The sequence below is a fragment of the Ranitomeya variabilis genome, chromosome 4, assembly GCF_051348905.1.
Source record: "Ranitomeya variabilis isolate aRanVar5 chromosome 4, aRanVar5.hap1, whole genome shotgun sequence".
In the NCBI taxonomy this organism is placed as follows: Eukaryota; Metazoa; Chordata; class Amphibia; order Anura; family Dendrobatidae; genus Ranitomeya; species Ranitomeya variabilis.
In genome coordinates, this window is record NC_135235.1 from 169,030,093 (window position 1) to 169,048,995 (window position 18,903).

At 45.5% G+C, this 18,903-nt stretch overlaps 1 protein-coding gene across 1 annotated transcript in view; it reads right to left on the reverse strand.

Annotated features, from left to right (window-relative positions):
* The window catches only part of LOC143770104 (mannose-binding protein A-like), a 202,554-nt gene that overhangs the window by 55,779 nt on the left and 127,872 nt on the right, over nt 1-18,903 (reverse strand). The gene's annotated exons all lie outside the window — the stretch shown is intronic.

Here is an 18,903-nt window from a genome sequence, read left to right on the forward strand (position 1 = left end):
CGTGGGATTTTCCGTTTTTCCGTATTCGTTTTTCACTCCCCTCCTTCCCAGAGCCATAACTTTTTTATTTTTCCGTCAATTTGGCCATGTGAGGGCTTATTTTTTGTGGGACGAGTTGTACTTTTGATCGACATCATTGGTTTTACCATGTCGTGTACTAGAAAACGGGAAAAAAATTCCAAGTGCGGTGAAATTGCAAAAAAAAGTGCAACCCCACACTTGTTTTTTGCTTGGGTTTTTTGCTAGGTTCACTAAATGCTAAAACTGACCTGCCATTATGATTCTCCAGGTCATTACGAGTTCATAGACACCTAACATGACTAGGTTATTTTTTACCTAAGTGGTGAAAAAAAATTCCAAACTTTGCAAAAAAAAAAAATTGCACCATTTTCCGATACTCGTAGCGTCTTCATTTTTCATGATCTGGGGTCGGTTGAGGGCTTATTTTTTGCGTGCCGAGCTGGCGTTTTTAATGATACCATTTTGGTGCAGATACGTTCTTTTGATCGCCCGTTATTGCATTTTAATGGTGACCAAAAAAACGTAATTCTGGCGTTTCGGATTTTTTTCTCATTACACCGTTTAGCGATCAGGCTAATGCTTTTTTTTTTTTGATAGATCGGGCGATTCTGAACGCGGCGATACCAAATATGTGTAGGTTTGATTTTTTTTTATTGATTTATTTTGATTGGGGCGAAAGGGGGGTGATTTAAACTTTTATGTTTTTTTTATTTTTTTCACATTTTTTTTTACTTTTTTTTTTTACTTTTGCCATGCTTCAATAGCCTCCATGGGAGGCTAGAAGCAGGCACAACTCGATCGCCTCTGCTACATAACAGCGATCATCAGAACATAGCAGCAGAAAATCAGGTGTGCTGTGAGCGCCGACCACAGGGTGGCGCTCACAGCTACTGGCGATCAGTAACAATTGTGGTCTCAAGGACCTCTATGGTTACAATACTGAAACATTGCCGACCCCAGATCATGTGACGGGGGTCGGCGATGACATCATTTCCGGCCGCCCGGCCGGATGCGGTAGTTAAATGCCGCTGTCTGCGTTTGACAGCGGCATTTGACTAGTTAATAGCGGCGCGTGAATCGCGATTTCACCTGCCGCTATTGCGGGCACATGTCAGCTGTTCAAAACAGCTGACATGTCCCGGCTTTGATGCGGGCTCACCGAGGAGCCCTGCATCAAAGCAGGGGACCTGAGGTCAGACGTACTATCAAGTCCGACGTCAGGAAGGGGTTAATGTGCGGAAAGTTTATTCACAATGTAGTACCAGTTGTCACCATTAGAGGTCATTAGGTACACATTTATCCTGTTCCTGTATTCAGGAGCATTTCGCTTTAAGCCTGTGTTCTGACTAGAACCGCCCCCCTGGTTTCCCGGGCAAAAGTAGCCATTTTCCCCCGGACCTTGAGTCTTACACACGTTCCTGGCTCTCTCTTCCTGCAGATCATTGCTCTTGATAAGCGGATTCCGGTGAGGCACAAACGTACTTACATGTGTGTGTTATGTTAAAACAGTTATGCAGCCACTGTATAGCAGAGTGTGTAGTTAGGCATGTTGTGCTTTGTTTCATATTGATGTTTTTCTGTATGCAGATAGATGCTTGCCTGTATAAAGTAGTGCAGTGCTGACAGCCTGAACTTGCCCTAGGATAGCCATGATAACTGTGCATCTGTCTTATGCTGTGTTTTGTGTTAGATCTGTAATCTCTGTTGTTCATGTTATTGCATCCTGTAAAATGCTGTAATGTGCCAAGTACTGATGCACTGTTATTCCCTTTGTAGTTTTTACCTGATCATCCATTATATCGCATATCTCACAATATCATCCACTATTGTTGTTCATCGTTCACCATCTCAATAAATATAGACTTAAGAACCTATACAGTCTGTTTACTGAGGAAATGGATGAAGGTCTAGCCGTATGCTGGAATCCACACAGCATCATACGTGGAGGAAGGCAGAACAGTAAAAACGGAACCACCAGTCGCACGCGGTGATTACACACACTGTACGGGACCGCTACCACCCAAACTGCTTTGCATACGGGTTTTACAGCAGCCGCCATACAGCCGCAGGGAACAAGAATCCAGAACCCAGTAAAAACGGACCGCTGGTCACACGTGGTGATTACACAGACTGTATGGGACCGCTACCACCCAAACTGCTCCGCATACGGGTATTACAGCAGCCGCCATACAGCCACAAGGAATAAGAACCCAGGACCCAGTAAGAACAGATTAGCTGCCTTCAACGAAACTGATAGCCAGTCGCAAGCTGTAGTTGATCAGACTGTAAGGGACCGCTAACACCCACACTGCTCCACATACGGGTATCACAGCCAGGGGCGGACACAAGCAGCAATGGGCCCCTGTGCAGGAAATACGTCGAGGCCCCCCTCATGCATGTACACTGTGTCTAAAATGCCTATAATAACATGCGTATGCACAGCGGAAGACACACACACACACACACACACACACACACACACACACACACTAGCCCTATATACATAGCAGCACACACACTAGCCCTATATACATAGCAGCACGCACACACTAGCCCTATATACACACACAGCAGTACACACACTAGCCCTATATACACGCACACAGCAGTATACACACACAGCAGTATACACACACACACTTGCCCTATATACACACACAGCAGTACACACACACACTAGCCCTATATACACACACTAGCCCTATATACACGCACACAGCAGTATACACACACAGCAGTATACACAAACACTAGCCCTATATACACACACACTAGCCCTATATACACACACAGCAGTATACAAGTATACACACACACTAGCCCTATATACACACACACACTAGCCCTATATACACACACACACACACACACACACACACACACACACACACACACACACACACACTAGCCCTATATACACACACACTAGCCCTATGTACACGCACTAGCCCTATATACACGCACACAGCAGTATACACACACAGCAATATACACACACACTAGCCCTATATACACACACACTAGCCCTATATACACACACAGCAGTACACACACACACTAGCCCTATATACACGCACACAGCAGTATACACACACACACACACACTAGCCCTATATACACACACACTAGCCCTATATACACACACAGCAGTACACACACACTAGCCCTATATACACACACTAGCCCTATATACACACACTAGCCCTATATACACACACAGCAGTACACACACACACACTAGCCCTATATACACGCACTAGCCCTATATACACGCACACAGCAGTATACACACACACACACACTAGCCCTATATACACACAGAGCAGTATACACACACACACACTAGACAGACCAACATACATCACATGGAATGTGTACCTACAGAGAGTGCAGTTGCAGGGAGCTGGTCCGTCCCAGAAGAACACAGGAAATGAGCAGGGGAGACATGGAGCCTGTCCACTGCTCTCAGCCGTACAGACTCCCGGCGGGCCGGCCTTCACCTACCTAGAGTAGTGATTCCTCCTCCCATATTTTCATGTGTATCCCAGTCCCGCGGATCACTGAGGCTCTGGGAAGAGTGCGCACGTGCACAGCAGCAGTCAGTCACAAGCAGAGCCGCAGCTTCAGTGACTCACTGACGGACCCTCCCCCTCCATTCCTGCATCTGCTGTCACCGCGAAGCACCAATGACAGCCGGACAGCAGCGAAATGTATGCTAACAGGTGAGGTCAGGAAGGGGGCCCCTTTTGACCGTCATATCACATGTGCGCAGCAGAGCGGGCCCCCTGCTTCTCCTGTTAGCAATAATACTGCCGCCGGCTGTCATTCACCTCATTGCTTTGTATCTCCGTCTGGGCCCCCTCCCACTCTGGGCCCCGGTGCAGTTGCACCGGTTGAACCGGCGGTATGTCCGCCCCTGATCACAGCAGCCGCCATACAGCCGCAGAACGATACTGCAGCCCACCAAGAAGTGCTACGCCATTCCCACCAAGCAGAAGCTCAGAACACTCAGTTAAGCGCACAATGTCTCGACGCGATACATCCTCACTCAAAACGAGGTCACGAGCAGGCTCTAACAAATCTTCAATAAGAGAGCTTGCTGCTATTGCTCGAGCTGAAGCCGAAGCGGCCAAAGTGAGGTCCTCTTTCACCGAACAAGAGATGCATCTAAAGATGAGACAAACAGAACATGAAGCAGAACATGAACCAGAAACTGCATGCCTGCAAGCCGAAACCACACTTTTGCAGGCAGAGAAAGAAAAGGAGAGTGCGCGCCTGCGAGCGTCTCTAGAGAGACTTGCGGCAGACAAAGAGACAGCAGCTGCAATAGTTAAGGCAGACTACTTGGAAGCTATGGAGGATTCTGATGGTGAGAGACACAGCAACGTTCTTGGAACACATCTAGAGCAGCAAGATCCAGTGCAGCGCGTCGCAGAGTACGTCCATCAACATTCTGGCATGGATGACAGCCCTGACGCACTACACCAACCAGCCTAAGCTGATTACCAGCGATCCATCCCCGAACTTCGCTACTATAGACAAGAGGATGCCCAGCATAGAGATGTCGACCACAGATACCGTTCCACTGATCAGAAGGTACGGCTCCCGTCCCGCCTTAAAGAGACACTTTCACCGGAAAGGTACTATGTAGACTATCTGAAACCAGGAACGTCTCACAGGTATGGTGGTACACTACACATTAGACATGACTATGACACACCGGCTCGTACCAGCACTGACCAAGCCACCATGGACTTTGCAAAGTTCTTTGCCCGCCGAGAACTGGTTACTAAAGGACTTGTAAACTTCACTGAAAAAGCCGAAAACTATAGATCGTGGCGTGCCTAGTTCCAGAACGCCATTCAGGGACTGGACCTTTCTAGTAGTGAGGAATTAGATCTCCTGGTAAAGTGGCTCGGAAGTGAGTCAGTCAAGCATGCCAAAAGACTTAGAGGCATTAATATAAAGTATCCACACATACGTCTACGTAAAGTGTGGGAAAGACTTGATGAATGCTATGGGTCCATAGAAGTCATAGAGAATGCTTTATTCAAATGAATTGAGGATTTCCCTAAGATAAGGCCTAAAGGTTATCGGAAGCTTATAGAATTGAGTGATTTATTGATAGTTACAGGTTGCCCAGAAGGAAGATCATTTGCCCGGATTGGCATTCTTAGACACTGCTAGAGGTGTTAATCCGATAGTACAGAAACTCCCTTACAACTTACAAGAAAAGTGGATTACACATGGTTCACGGTATAAGCAAACTCATAATGTACCATTCCCTCCTTTTACTGTATTTGTGGAATTTGTCATCCAACAAGCTAGGATCAGAAATGACCCTAGTTTTGACTTCACTCTGACATGTTCCACTGCCCCTGGTGTCAAACCCAGTAAGACACCTGTGGCAGTAGACAAAACTAATATTGTTTTCACAGGTCCTCCTCACAATACAAGTAAGCCCCCTCCAGAAGAGAGCAAACCTCAAGGTGTCAGTAAGCAGTGTCCTCTACACAGGAAGCCACATCCTCTACGGAAATGCAGAGCCTTCAGGGAGAAGTCTCTGGAGGATCGCAAAGGTTTCCTCAATGAAAACCACATCTGCTTCAAGTGCTGTGCCACAACCTCTCATCTCGCCAGGAACTGTGAAGCTAGCATGAAATGTGCAGAATGCAGCAGCATGGATCACAACACAGCCTTGCACCCTGGACCACCTCCACGAGCATTGTCGTAAGCAGAGGAGCATGATGAGAAGCAAAAGAACACTGAAGAAGACACCCCTGTGGTTACCTCTCAATGTAAGGAGATCTGTAAGAGACTCACAGGAGGAAGATCCTATTCAAAACTCTGTTTTCTCCGAGTCTACCCCGCAGGCCGCAGGGACAAAGCGTTAAAGATATATGCAATCCTGAATGACCAAAATAACAGGTCTCTAGCCAAGTCCATCTTCTTTGACAACTTCTACATTGTAGGCCCCGGTTCTCGCTACTCCTTGAAGAAGTGTTTAGGTACCGTTGAGATGGCGGGGAGGAAAGCAACCAGATTCAAGGTGGAGTCCATAGATTGCCAGACCTGCCTATTGCTACCGACCATCCTGGAGTGCAACCAGATTCCCGACAACAGGTCTGAGATACTTTCAATGGAGGCGGCAACACATCACCCCCACCTGAAGCGTACAGCCCACCTGATACCCAAGTTGGACCCAGAAGCCCCAATAGCTTTACTCCTGGGAAGAGATATACTACGAGCCCACAAGTCTAGAGATTATAACAATGACTCCCGGAACTCTCCATATGCGCAGAGGCTCGACTTTGGATGGGTCATTATATGAGACATCTGTCTAGGAGGAGCACACAAGCCAGCCTCAGTCAACAGAATGCTTACCAGCACACTTGAAAATGGACGGCCGTCTCTCTTCCAGCCATGTCACAATAGTCTACTGGTAAAGGAATTACCAAACAGCACTTCCCTACCTTGCGCTTTCTCAGTTCTTACCAAGGAAGACCACGCCTGTGAAGGTGAACAAGACCACATAGGATATACAGTCTTCCACAGAATGAAGGAAGACAAAAAAGTAGCAATGTCTATAGACGACAGGACGTTCTTGGACATCATGGATAGTCAAATTGTCAAGGACAAGTCAAACAGTTGGGTCGCACCATTACCATTTCGACCTCGGAGAAGAAGCCTACCGAACAACAGGGAACTGGTCTACAACCAATTCATCTCCCTGAGACACAAGTTTCAGAAGACACCTGCGATGAAGGAACATTTCTTTACTTTCATGGAGAAGATATTCCAGAACAACCATGCAGAGATTGCATCTGCACTTCGGTACTTGCCAATCTTCGGAGTGTACCGTCCTAAGAAGCCAGGGCAAATAAGAGTGGTATTCGACTCAAGCACCAAATGCGAAGATGTTTGATTGAATGATGTGCTACTGTCAGGCCCAGACCTGAATAACAGACTTCTAGAAGTACTACTCTGTTTCCGCAGAGATACAGTGGCATTTAAGGCTGATATGCAACAGATGTTCCAGTGTTTTCTCATCAAGGAGGAACACTAACTACTTGAGGTTCTTCTGGTACCGCGACAATGACCCAGGCAAAGACATCGGAGCACCGGATGAGAGTACACACCTTCGGGAACAGCCCTTCCCCAGCAGTCGCTATCCACGGCCTCCGGCATTCCGCCACATAGGGTGGAGAAGAGTATGGGCCACACGTCAGATCCTTCATAGAAAAGGACTTCTACGTAGACGAATGTTTGACGTCCACACCAACAAATGATGCTGCAATCAGTCTACTTGAAAGGGCTCAAGAAAAGCTCTCACAGTCTAACCTACGGTTACACAAGATTTCCTCCAATAGCCAAGTGTTGTTGGAAGCCTTTCCCTCTGAAGACTATTCCAGCGATCTAAAAGACTTAGACCTAAGCATCGACTCCCTTCCAATGCAACGGAGCCTTGGATTGCTTTGTGATCTGAAGATGGATGCCTTCACCTTTCAGATCTGCAAGGACGAGAAACCCTTAACCCGCAGAGGAGTTCTTTCTTTCGAGAATAGTCTATACGACCCCCTGGGATTTGTAGCTCCAGTAACAAGCCAAAGAAAAATGATGCTAAGGGACTTCACCCAAGACACATCTGATTGGGACGATCCATTTCCAGCAGAAAAGGCTGACCTGTGGGCAGAGTGGAGGAAGACTCTCGAAGCCTTGACTGACATTTGTGTGAAAAGACTGTATGCTCCTGTGCCATCCACAGAAGTCAAAACACAAAGGCTTTGTATCTTCTGTGATGCATCAGTCAAAGCGATCCCAGCAGTAGCGTACCTCAAAACCATAGACGAGAATGAACAATGTCATATCGGGTTTGTGATGAGCCGTACTAAACTGGCGCCACTCTGTGAACACACGATACCCAGATTGGAACTCTGTGTTGCTGTCCTCGCAGTGGAGTTAGCTGAGCTTATCTCAGATGGGATGAATCTGGAGATCAAAGAAGCAGAGTTCTACACTGATAGCAAGGTGGTACTAGGATACATCTGCAACGAAATGCGACGCTTCTATGTCTATGTCAGCACCCAGGTACTGAGGATAAGAAGATCCACCTGCCCTAATCAGTGGCACTACGTGCCTACTCACCACAATCCTGCAGACCATGCAACTAGATTGCACCATGTCATCTTAAGGACACTACATGGTTCACAGGCCCTGCCTCCTTGAACCGTTTGATGCCCCACATCAGCAGGCCTGATATATTCGAACTAATGGATCCAGATGCCGACGAAGAGCTCTGTCCTTGAGTGTCTGCTCTACATACAGTGATTTCAAGTCAACACCTCGAATCTCATTGGTTCATCAGGTTCTCAACCTGGAAGTCACTTGTTCGAGCCATCGCTTGTCTACTTCATGTAGCCCAGTCTTACAAGTCAGCACTACCTGCATGCCAGAAACCTTGTAAAGGTTTCATCAATGCAAGAATGCATTTACCTCTCCCAACCTGGAAAGAGCCAAGGTTACAATACTTCGTGTTGTACAAAGCATGTCCAATGTCTTTTGGGACAGAAGGAGAAAGCAATATCTCTCCACTCTTCAAATCAGGACAAAGTGGCAGAAAGACCACCCAAACATCCAACCTGGCGATGTTGTTCTCGTCAAAGATAGTCAGTCGCATGGAAACAAGTGGCCACTCAGCCTAGTCACCAAGCCCTTTCCCAGCAAGGATGGGAAGGTGCGCAAAGTAGAGGTCAGACTGTGCAAGCTTGGGGAGAACAAACTGTTCCTCAGGCCACTTACTGAACTTGTATTGTTATTTTCCTCAAAAGAACCAAATAGCGGCATCTGTTGATGCCAAGTGGGGAGTGTTCTGCCCATTAATGTGCAGTAAGTTAATTCACAATGTAGTCCCAGTTGTCACCATTAGAGGTCATTAGGAACACATTTATCCTGTTCCTGTATTCAGGAGCATTTCGCTTTAAGCCTGTGTTCTGACTAGAACCGCCCCCCTGGTTTCCCTGGCAAGAGTAGCCATTTTCCCCCGGACCTTGAGTCTTACACACATGTTCCTGGCTCTCTCTTCCTGCAGATCATTGCTCTTGATAAGCGGATTCCGGTGAGGCACAAATGTACTTACATGTGTGTTTTGTGTTAGAACAGTTATGCAGCCACTGTATAGCAGAGTGTGTAGTTAGGCATGTTGTGCTTTGTTTCATATTGCTGATTTTCTGTATGCAGATAGATGCTTGCCTGTATAAAGTAGTGCAGTGCTGACAGCCTGAACTTGTCCTAGGATAGCCATGATAACTGTGCATCTGTCTTATGCTGTGTTTTGTGTTAAATCTGTAATCTCTGTTGTTCATGTTATTGCATCCTGTAAAATGCTGTAATGTGCCAAGTACTGATGCACTGTTATTCCCTTTGTAGTTTTTACCTGATCATCCATTATATCGCATATCTCACAATATCATCCACTATTGTTGTTCATCGTTCACCATCTCAATAAATATAGACTTAAGAACCTATACAGTCTGTTTAATGAGGAAATGGATGAAGGTCTAGCCATATGCTAGTATCCACAGAGCATCATACATGGAGGAAGGCAGAACAGGGTGCGTCCTAATTTTTAGCAGCCCTGCCACTCATTGCATAGGCAATAACAGTATAGGAGACTCACTGTTTAATAATGGGAACAACTATTCACACAGCATGCATTTTGTAGCACTGGGCAGCCCGCCTGTATGTGCGCTAGTAATAGGCTGTAGACCAGATGCTCTGCATTGCTTGTGTGAACAATGCCACATACAGACTATTATCGCTTAACTTTTTGTGCACTAATGCCAAACAACCAATACTGGATTGAAAGTGGTTGTTTCATCGGTATTTTTTGCACCTGTGTTGTTGCCATCATTAATCGGGTCCGATGCGCCCTTCTGGTGCATTTGTTTGGAGGCTTCAGCACGTAACCATCTCTGCTTTTTTCTCTGTGATTTTTTTTGTCAACAATGGGAACAACAAAGCATAGCCAGCTGATGATGAATAGTAAAGGACACCTGATGGCCCTATAAAAATAGGCTTTGTAACTTTCAGAGTTACTCCTTCATAAATGAAACAGCATGTGTTTAATGATGTGTCACACACCACATGGCCAGACAAGGTTGTAATATGTTAAAATTACATTTCCCAGTGAATGCATTTGTCTTGGTTGAAAGCAGTGCTAAAGTTCAAAAACGCATCAAAAACGCTACGAGTGAAAATAGGCCAAGGTGTGGAGGAGCATTTTTGTTTTTGGTTATTTATTTTGCCTTATATACAAGTCATTACCCTGGAAAGGATGTTCCTTATCATGTTTCCCAGGAAAATCCATTTTGGTTTCATTTTTGTATGTTTTATTGTGAGTCTTTAAAAGTGGTGTAAAACTCTGACAACATTGGTCACAGCAGTGACCTGGGAGTCAGAAATGCTTCCAATGGTCTTCCCCATGATGTTCCCATGTAATTTGAGCACTGTTCCCATTGATTTCTGCAATTTATAGTCCCTATAGCTGAGCACTCGAGCTTTCCAATATGCTCGACTCGAGCACCCGAGCATTTTAGTGCTCGCCCATCACTAATTAACAGCAGCAGTGTAAGTGGCATAAGCAATTTCTGTGAGTCCTTTAACACATTTTTTACTCCAGCCCATGCACCAGCAGCAGAACAGAGAACAAGTCTGACATATTCTGAACGACTGGACAGGATGATACAGGAGTATCTAGAGCTCAATATCATAGCCATCGGGGGATGGTTGGACCCTTTTACATTTTGTTCTTCAAAAATGAAAGAGCGGTCTGATCTCACCTGTTATACCTTGGAGGCTTTGACATGCTAGGCAGCCAATCATGCCTTCAGCCCTGCTGGTGGTGTCCTGATTAGATTATCTGACGCTCACCTCAAAGTGTAGCCTGCCTAACTTTCAAACAAACGAAGTAATGTGTCTCCGATGACTTTTGCACCCCAGTCGCAAATTGGGCAGACTAGGCCATGATGTCATTTTAGTGTCATGTATAGTGTTGAGCATTCCGATACCGCAAGTATCGGGTATCGGCCGATACTTGCGGGTATCGAAATTCCGATACCGAGATCCGATACTTTTGTGGTATCGGGTATCGGTATCGAAACAACATTAATGTAAAAATGTGTAAAAGAGAGAATTAAAATAAAAAATATTGCTATACTCACCTCTCCGACGCAGCCTGCACCTTACCGAGGGAAGCGGCAGCGTTCTTTGTTTAAAATTCGCGCTTTTCTTTCCTTTACGTGAAGTCCCGGCTTGTGATTGGTTGCGTCGCAGTCACATGGGCGATGCAACCAATCACAGCAAGCCGTGACGTAATTTCAGGTCCTTAAGGATTTTAAAATTACGTCCCGGCTTTGTGATTGGTTGCGTCGCAGTCACATGGGCGACGCAACCAATCACAGCAAGCCGTGACGTAATTTCAGGCCCTTAAGGATTTTAAAATTACGTCCCGGCTTTGTGATTGGTTGCGTCGCAGTCACATGGGCGACGCAACCAATCACAAGCCGTGACGTCACGGGAGGCTGGACACGCGCGCATTTTAAAATGCGCGCTTGTCCAGCCTCCCGTGACGTCCCGGCTTGTGATTGGTTGCGTCGCGGTCAACCAATCACAAGCCGGGAGGCTGGACACGCGCGCATTTTAAAAATTTTAAAATGCGCGCGTGTCCAGCCTCCCGGCTTGTGATTGGTTGACCGCGACGCAACCAATCACAAGCCGGGACGTCACGGGAGGCTGGACAAGCGCGCATTTTAAAATGCGCGCGTGTCCAGCCTCCCGGCTTGTGATTGGTTGACCGCGACGCAACCAATCACAAGCCGTGACGTCACGGGAGGCTGGACAAGCGCGCATTTTAAAATGCGCGCGTGTCCAGCCTCCCGTGACGTCACGGCTTGTGATTGGTTGCGTCGCCCATGTGACTGCGACGCAACCAATCACAAAGCCGGGACGTAATTTTAAAATCCTTAAGGGCCTGAAATTACGTTACGGCTTGCTGTGATTGGTTGCGTCGCCCATGTGACTGCGATGCAACCAATCACAAAGCCGGGACGTAATTTTAAAATCCTTAAGGACCTGAAATTACGTCACGGCTTGCTGTGATTGGTTGCGTCGCCCATGTGACTGCGACGCAACCAATCACAAAGCCGGGACTTCACGTAAGGAAAGAAAAGCGCAAATTTTAAGCAAACAACGCTGCCGGTTCCCTCGGAGAGGTGAGTATAGCAATATTTTTTATTTTAATTCTTTCTTTTACACATTAATATGGTTCCCAGGGCCTGAAGGAGAGTTTCCTCTCCTTCAGACCCTGGGAACCATCAGGAATACCGTCCGATACTTGAGTCCCATTGACTTGTATTAGTATCGGGTATCGGTATCGGATTGGATCCGATACTTTGCCGGTATCGGCCGATACTTTCCGATACCGATACTTTCAAGTATCGGACGGTATCGCTCAACACTAGTCATGTATTGATCTTTTAATATTGCAGTTTGTGCTATCTTTGGCTGGCTTCATATTTGAGTCTTTGTGTGCAGTGTTTGATCTGCATAGATCTGCATGTGTCATGCGTACATATATTTAACATGGTGTACGCATGGACATGCATTTTCATGTGTGGCACCCCAGGAGTTCGGGTACCACAGTGGTGCTGCCTTCCTCTCGGGGAGGGTAATGCCATGCCTGGAGACAGGAGGGATCCCTTTGGCGTGTTATCTTACATTCAACACATTCTGAATCCAGGCCAGAAGGGGGAGCTGTAAACCCGGTTTTAGGGGAACTTCCCTTTATACATCCTGGTCTGGAAGAGGAGTTAGACAGTTGGTAGCAGACAGTGAAGGAGCACAGAGGAACTTAGGAGCTAGAGGAGGGCTGTGATTGGGCCCCTCTAAGTTGAGCGCAGAAACCGGGCACCGGGAGCCTGAGGCTGTGTGTCCCACAGCAGAACTGGAGGGCAGGAGACTAAAGGGGCTTGCCCACATAACACCTGAGGTACAGCAGCATTCCAGAGCCCAGAGTCATCGTGTAAAGAGAACCCAGAGAAACAGCTTAAGTTGCCTACCGTACAGGCACCATCCCAGGACAGGAGAGCAAGAGAACCTTGTTAGACAACCACAGGCAGCAAGCGACTAGAAACAAGCGCATAGGGGAAGGCTCCCAAACTGGCCTGGCAAAGGGATTCCCACTTGCTTTCTGGCTGCCTGGACTCCATCGACACTTGTTGGAATGAGACTGACTACAACATCAGTAAACCAGGTAAAGACGGCAACCCTGTATCCCCCATTTATTTGACGGCATTCACCATCCCTGCCAAACACAACGAGAGCCCTAGGGACCCTGCTTTACCTGTGGGAAGCGTCACCATCTTTCCTGCAGTAACATTGCCCCAGAGGACCCCTTTAAGCAGCGTCAGCCCCCTCTGACCGAGAACCACAGGAGGCATCACGAACCCATACTTTATTATCCCTTGATGTACAATAACAAATTGTATTGTGGTACCGTGTTAGCCAGAAAAATCGATGTGAATATTTTCCTGCCCAATGATGACAGAAGTATTCTAGGAGTGATACCTTTATTGGCTAACCAGAAAATAATATGTTTGCAAGCTTTCAGAGCACAGTGGCTCCTTCTTCAGGCAGGATTACAAACATAATTTACATTAGATTACAAACATTTAGATTACAAACATTTGTAATCTTGCCTGAAGAAGGAGCCACTGTGCTCCGAAAGCTTGCAAACATATTATTTTCTGGTTAGCCAATAAAGGTATCACTCCTAGAATGCTTCTGTCATCATTGGGCAGAAAAATATTCACATCATTACAACTCCCTTAAAAGACCTTTCCCTTTTAATTGGGTGCCCAGGGCCACGGACCGGGTCTCTGCAACCATGACTACCGCTTTAAATTCAACAGGACCCGATACTGAGTACCCCAGGCCCTGGCGGGTAACTCAGCATATGTTCACATGCTTTTGCGTACGCATGCGTCGCTTCGCAGTGGGCTGCGCGGTGCGGCGAACGCAGCATGTTGCATTTTTGGAGGCATCAAAAATCCGTCAAATATGCACATGCATACAGATTAGTGCATCAAAAAAAGCATTACTGTCTATGGGAACGCATGCGTACACAAGGACTTGCGTTAGCATGGGTTCGATGCGCTTGCATACTTTGGACTGCGCATGTCCAGGAACTGTTTTGAGACATGCACATTGATACGCCCTCCTGGAAATATCGAACGCATGCACACAAAGAACGCAAACGCAGGCAAAAACGTATGCAAACGCATGCACATGCAGTGTTTTTTTTGCCGTCATGCGTATGCTGATGCGGACAAAAATGCTGCATAAACATGAGTGTGCATGCGTTTTATCATGCGTTTGCGCATGCAGATGATACACTGCGCACATATACACAAATGTGAACTTAGCTTTTGCTGTATCTTCTGTGCCTGCTGTTGCTACTGCTGCTGACATTACAACATTTTAGGAAATATGGAGACTCCAAGTTGGGTCTCTATCTGGTGGGTTGCCTGTAGTAGAAGGTGTGTCAGAGTTGGCCTGTTATACTCTGTCTACTCTGTGGAAATTGATGCCACTTTAGTGCTGTGGGCCAATTATTTTTTTGAAATGTGGAGACTCCAAGTTGGGTCTCCATATGCAGGGTTGCCTGCAGCAGAAGGTGTGTCAGAGGCCTATTATACTGTTTCTACTCTTTGGAAATTGATGCCACTTTAGTGCTGTGTGACAATTATTTTTTTGAAATGTGAAGAATGAAAGTTGGGGCTCCATCTGGTGTGTTGCCTGTAGTAGAAAAGTGTGTCAGAGGCCTATTATACTGTTTTTGTCCATGGAAATTAATGGCACTTTAGTGCTGTGTGACAAATATGTTTTGGAATTTGGAGACTCAGAGTTGGGTCTTCATTTACTGGGTTGACTGTAATAGCAGAAGGTGTGTCAGAGACTTATTATACTCTCTCTACTCTGTGGAAATTGCTGACACTGTAGTGCTGTTTGATAATTATTTTTTGAAAAGCGGAAACTCAAAGTTATGTCTCCATCTGGTGCATTGCCCGTTTAAGTAGAACTCCCAGACAGGCAGGCCTGCACTTACTTTCAGCAAACTACCTGTGTTATTTTACTTACATCTTTCTACCAATACTGTATTATTGTATGAAACTGATATTTGTGCCATCTGAGTGAGGCTGGAATAATAAAAAAAATACAATTGGAGGTGTTGCATGAGGTGTGATGTCTCCCAACTAAGGCGGCTTACACCGCTCCTTTAACCACCAGGTCCTCATTAAATCTTCAATTCCAAGCTGTAAATGCTGGGCCAGGCCTTGATATCTCATGCACTGCCCATGGCTGACTGATGCTGTGCCATTTGCAAATTACTACTGTTGGTCAATTGATGCCACTTTTCATGGTGTCTGCCCCTAACTTTAGCTGATTGGGAAGCTTTCTGTCACCTTTTAAGGTTTTGCCTATGTGTTTGATTTTTGTTCATATTGAATCTAATTGGTTTTGTGTACAAACGACGAACAGTTGAACGAACGGCGGTCCGTTCAGCGAATCCAAACTGAAACAAATCTTGAAAAGTTTGCTTATCTCTAGATAACCGGCCACTTGATACAGTGTTTGCCATCCTTAGGGGCACATGCTCTTTCTGGCCCTCATCTACAAGGTGCACTGCTGTACATCAGCCAAAGGCCGGTGTCACACTTGCAATTGAAATGCGAGAAACTCGCGTGAGTCTCTCGCCTTTATACCCGGTACTGCCGCCAGCATTCAGGACCGGAGTATGCCGCTACATGCATTTCTATGATGCTGGGTTAGAGTTTTATGCATTGCAGTTGCAAGTGTGACACCAGCCAAAGAAAGGGAATCAAGACGGTGTTTGTTCAGTAGAGTTTTCAGTAACATTACCACCTATCCCACATACATGACGAACACCAAAACTATTCCCTCTTCCACCACAACCTCACTTTTTCCCAATCAAGTTGGATGTATCCTTCCCCTCTTTTAACCAGGTGTTCCAAAATCCTGGGTCTAGACCTGTCAGTCACCTGTAGCTCAATTAACAATCAGTATTTATTTGCTGAGATAGTGTTAACAATTTTGATTAGGAAATGAGGTCTTGAGCCTGCACCCCAATATTAGCCCAAACAGTTTTGTTTAGGAAATGGGGCCTGGTACCTGCACAACAATATTAGTCCAATTTTGATTAAGAAATTGGGCCTAGTACCTTCACAACAGTATTATCCCAAATGATTTTGATTAGGAAACGTGGCCTGTTGCCTTCACCCCAATATAAGTCCAAATGATTTTAATTAGGAAATGTAAACTCCTCCTCACTGCAACACAGTATTAGCCCAAAGGATTTTGATTAGAAAATGGAGCATGGTGCCTTCACCCCAAAATTAGCCCAAACAATTTTTTATTAAGAAAGAGGGCCTGGTACTTGCACAACAACATTAGCCCAAATGATTTTAGTTAGGAACTAGGGGCTGGTGCCTGCACCCCAATATTAGCCCAAAGATTTTTGTTAGGAAATGGGGCCTGGTACCTTCACAACAATGTTAACCCAAATTATTTTCATTAGGAAATTGGGCCTGATGCCTACACCTCAACATTAGCCCAAATGATATTGATTATGAAATGTAAACTCCTCCTGACTGCAACACATTATTAGCCCAAACGATTCTGATTAGGAAATGGGGCATGGTACCTGCACACCAATATTAGCCCAAACAATTTTGGTTAGGAAATGGGATCTGGTTCCTGCACAACAATATTAGCCCAAACTATTTTGATTACATAATGGGACCTTGTACGTGCACAACAATATTACCCAATCTATTTTGATTGGGAAATGGAGATTGATACCTAAACCCTATTATTAGCCTCAAACAATGTTGATTAGGAAATAGGACCTGGTACCTGCACAAAAATATTATCTCAAATGATTTTGATTGGGAAATCTGGACTCCTGCCTGAACAACTCTATTAGCAGAAACTAGTCAGATGCTGGAAGGTCGATTGCACACAGGATCCTATCAAACTTTATGACATCTTGCAGCAGCAGGAGAAGCCTGTCTGCGCTGTTATACTGATAAAATGGTGGAAGCAAAGCTACATGTCAATATTTTATATGGAGAAGGACACGTGACTTTGGGAGCCAATGACTGAAGCGCTTGTATCTGGATGTTGTGGATGGTTTCTGCACCTTGATTGGCTGCCAGAATTTACACACATTGAGTTAATTAAAAAAAATACAGTCAAACCCTCCTCTGACCTATACACACCCTCTCCTCTCATAAAACAAGTCCAACTCACTCATCATACAGCATTACTGTCCTAGCCTAAGTCCTAGCAAAAGCATTAGTGGAAACACGATCATTTACTGAACTGCGCCCAAATTTCGCTGACTTTGAGGAAAAATGCTCGGAATCTGAACACAAATCCACATTAGCTACGTTCATCGTGAATTTGAGATTGTTGAATGTTTTCCTAACAAGTTTGTGTTTCTTCCATTTTCTAATAATTATGCTAGCAGTTGTTGCCTTCTCACCAAGCTGCTTGTCTATTGTACTGCAACCTATCAAAGCCTTGTGCAGGTCTGCAATTTTTTCTGTAGTGTCCTTAGACTCTTTGGTTTTGGCAAAGATGGAGAAGTTGCAGTGTGATTCATTGAGTGTGTGGATAGGTGTATTTTCTGTTTTTTTTCTTTTTTAATTTTTAGATTCTACCTCTCACAGTTGAAGTCTACCTAAAAATTAAAATGACAGATGTGTCCATTCTTTGCAGATGGGAAAACTTGCAAAATCATCAGTGTATCAAATACTTTTTTTCCCCATTGTATCTTAATACCACTTTGAATCTGGGAATCTGTGTAGCTTCAGCAGCTGGACACCTTCTAATATGAAACTCTCCTGGTGTTGCGGCTTAGACAACCATAGTAGGTGAGCAGTAGTGTTGAGCGATACCATCCGATACTTGAAAGTATCGGTATCGGATAGTATCGGCCGATACCCGAAAAGTATCGGATATCGCCGATACCGATACCCGATACCAATACAAGTCAATGGGACACCAAGTATCGGAAGGTATCCTGTATGGTTCCCAGGGTCTGAAGGAGAGGAAACTCTCCTTCAGGCCCTGGGATCCATATTAATGTGTAAAATAAAGAATAAAAATAAAAAATATTGATATACTCACCTCTCTGACGCAGCCCGATGTGACCGGCAGCTTCCGTTCCTCAGAATGAGCGCTTGAAAGACCTTAGATGACGTCGCGGCCTGTGATTGGTCGCGTGAGCGGTCACGTGACCGCCATGCGACCAATCACAAGCCGCGACGTCATCTAAGGTCTTTCAAGTGCTTGAAAGACCTTAGATGACGTCGCGGCTTGTGATTGGTCGCGTGGCGGTCACGAGACCGCTCACACGACCAATCACAGGCCGCGACGTCATCTAAGGTCTTTCAAGCGCTCATTCTGAGGAACGGAAGCTGCCGGTTACATCGGGCTGCGTCGGAGAGGTGAGTATATCAATATTTTTTATTTTTATTCTTTATTTTACACATTAATATCGATCCCAATACCGATTCCCAATATCACAAAAGTATCGGATCTCGGTATCGGAATTCCGATACCGCAAATATCGGCCGATACCCGATACTTGCGGTATCGGAATGCTCAACACTAGTGAGCAGTATTGCTCTATTCTTTACATTGTTTTTTTGGAGAAAACTCTATTGGGCTTGAATTGTCCCAATAGCCTTTTTCAATACTTTGTAATATGGCAGGAATATGCATTAATAGCTTAACTAA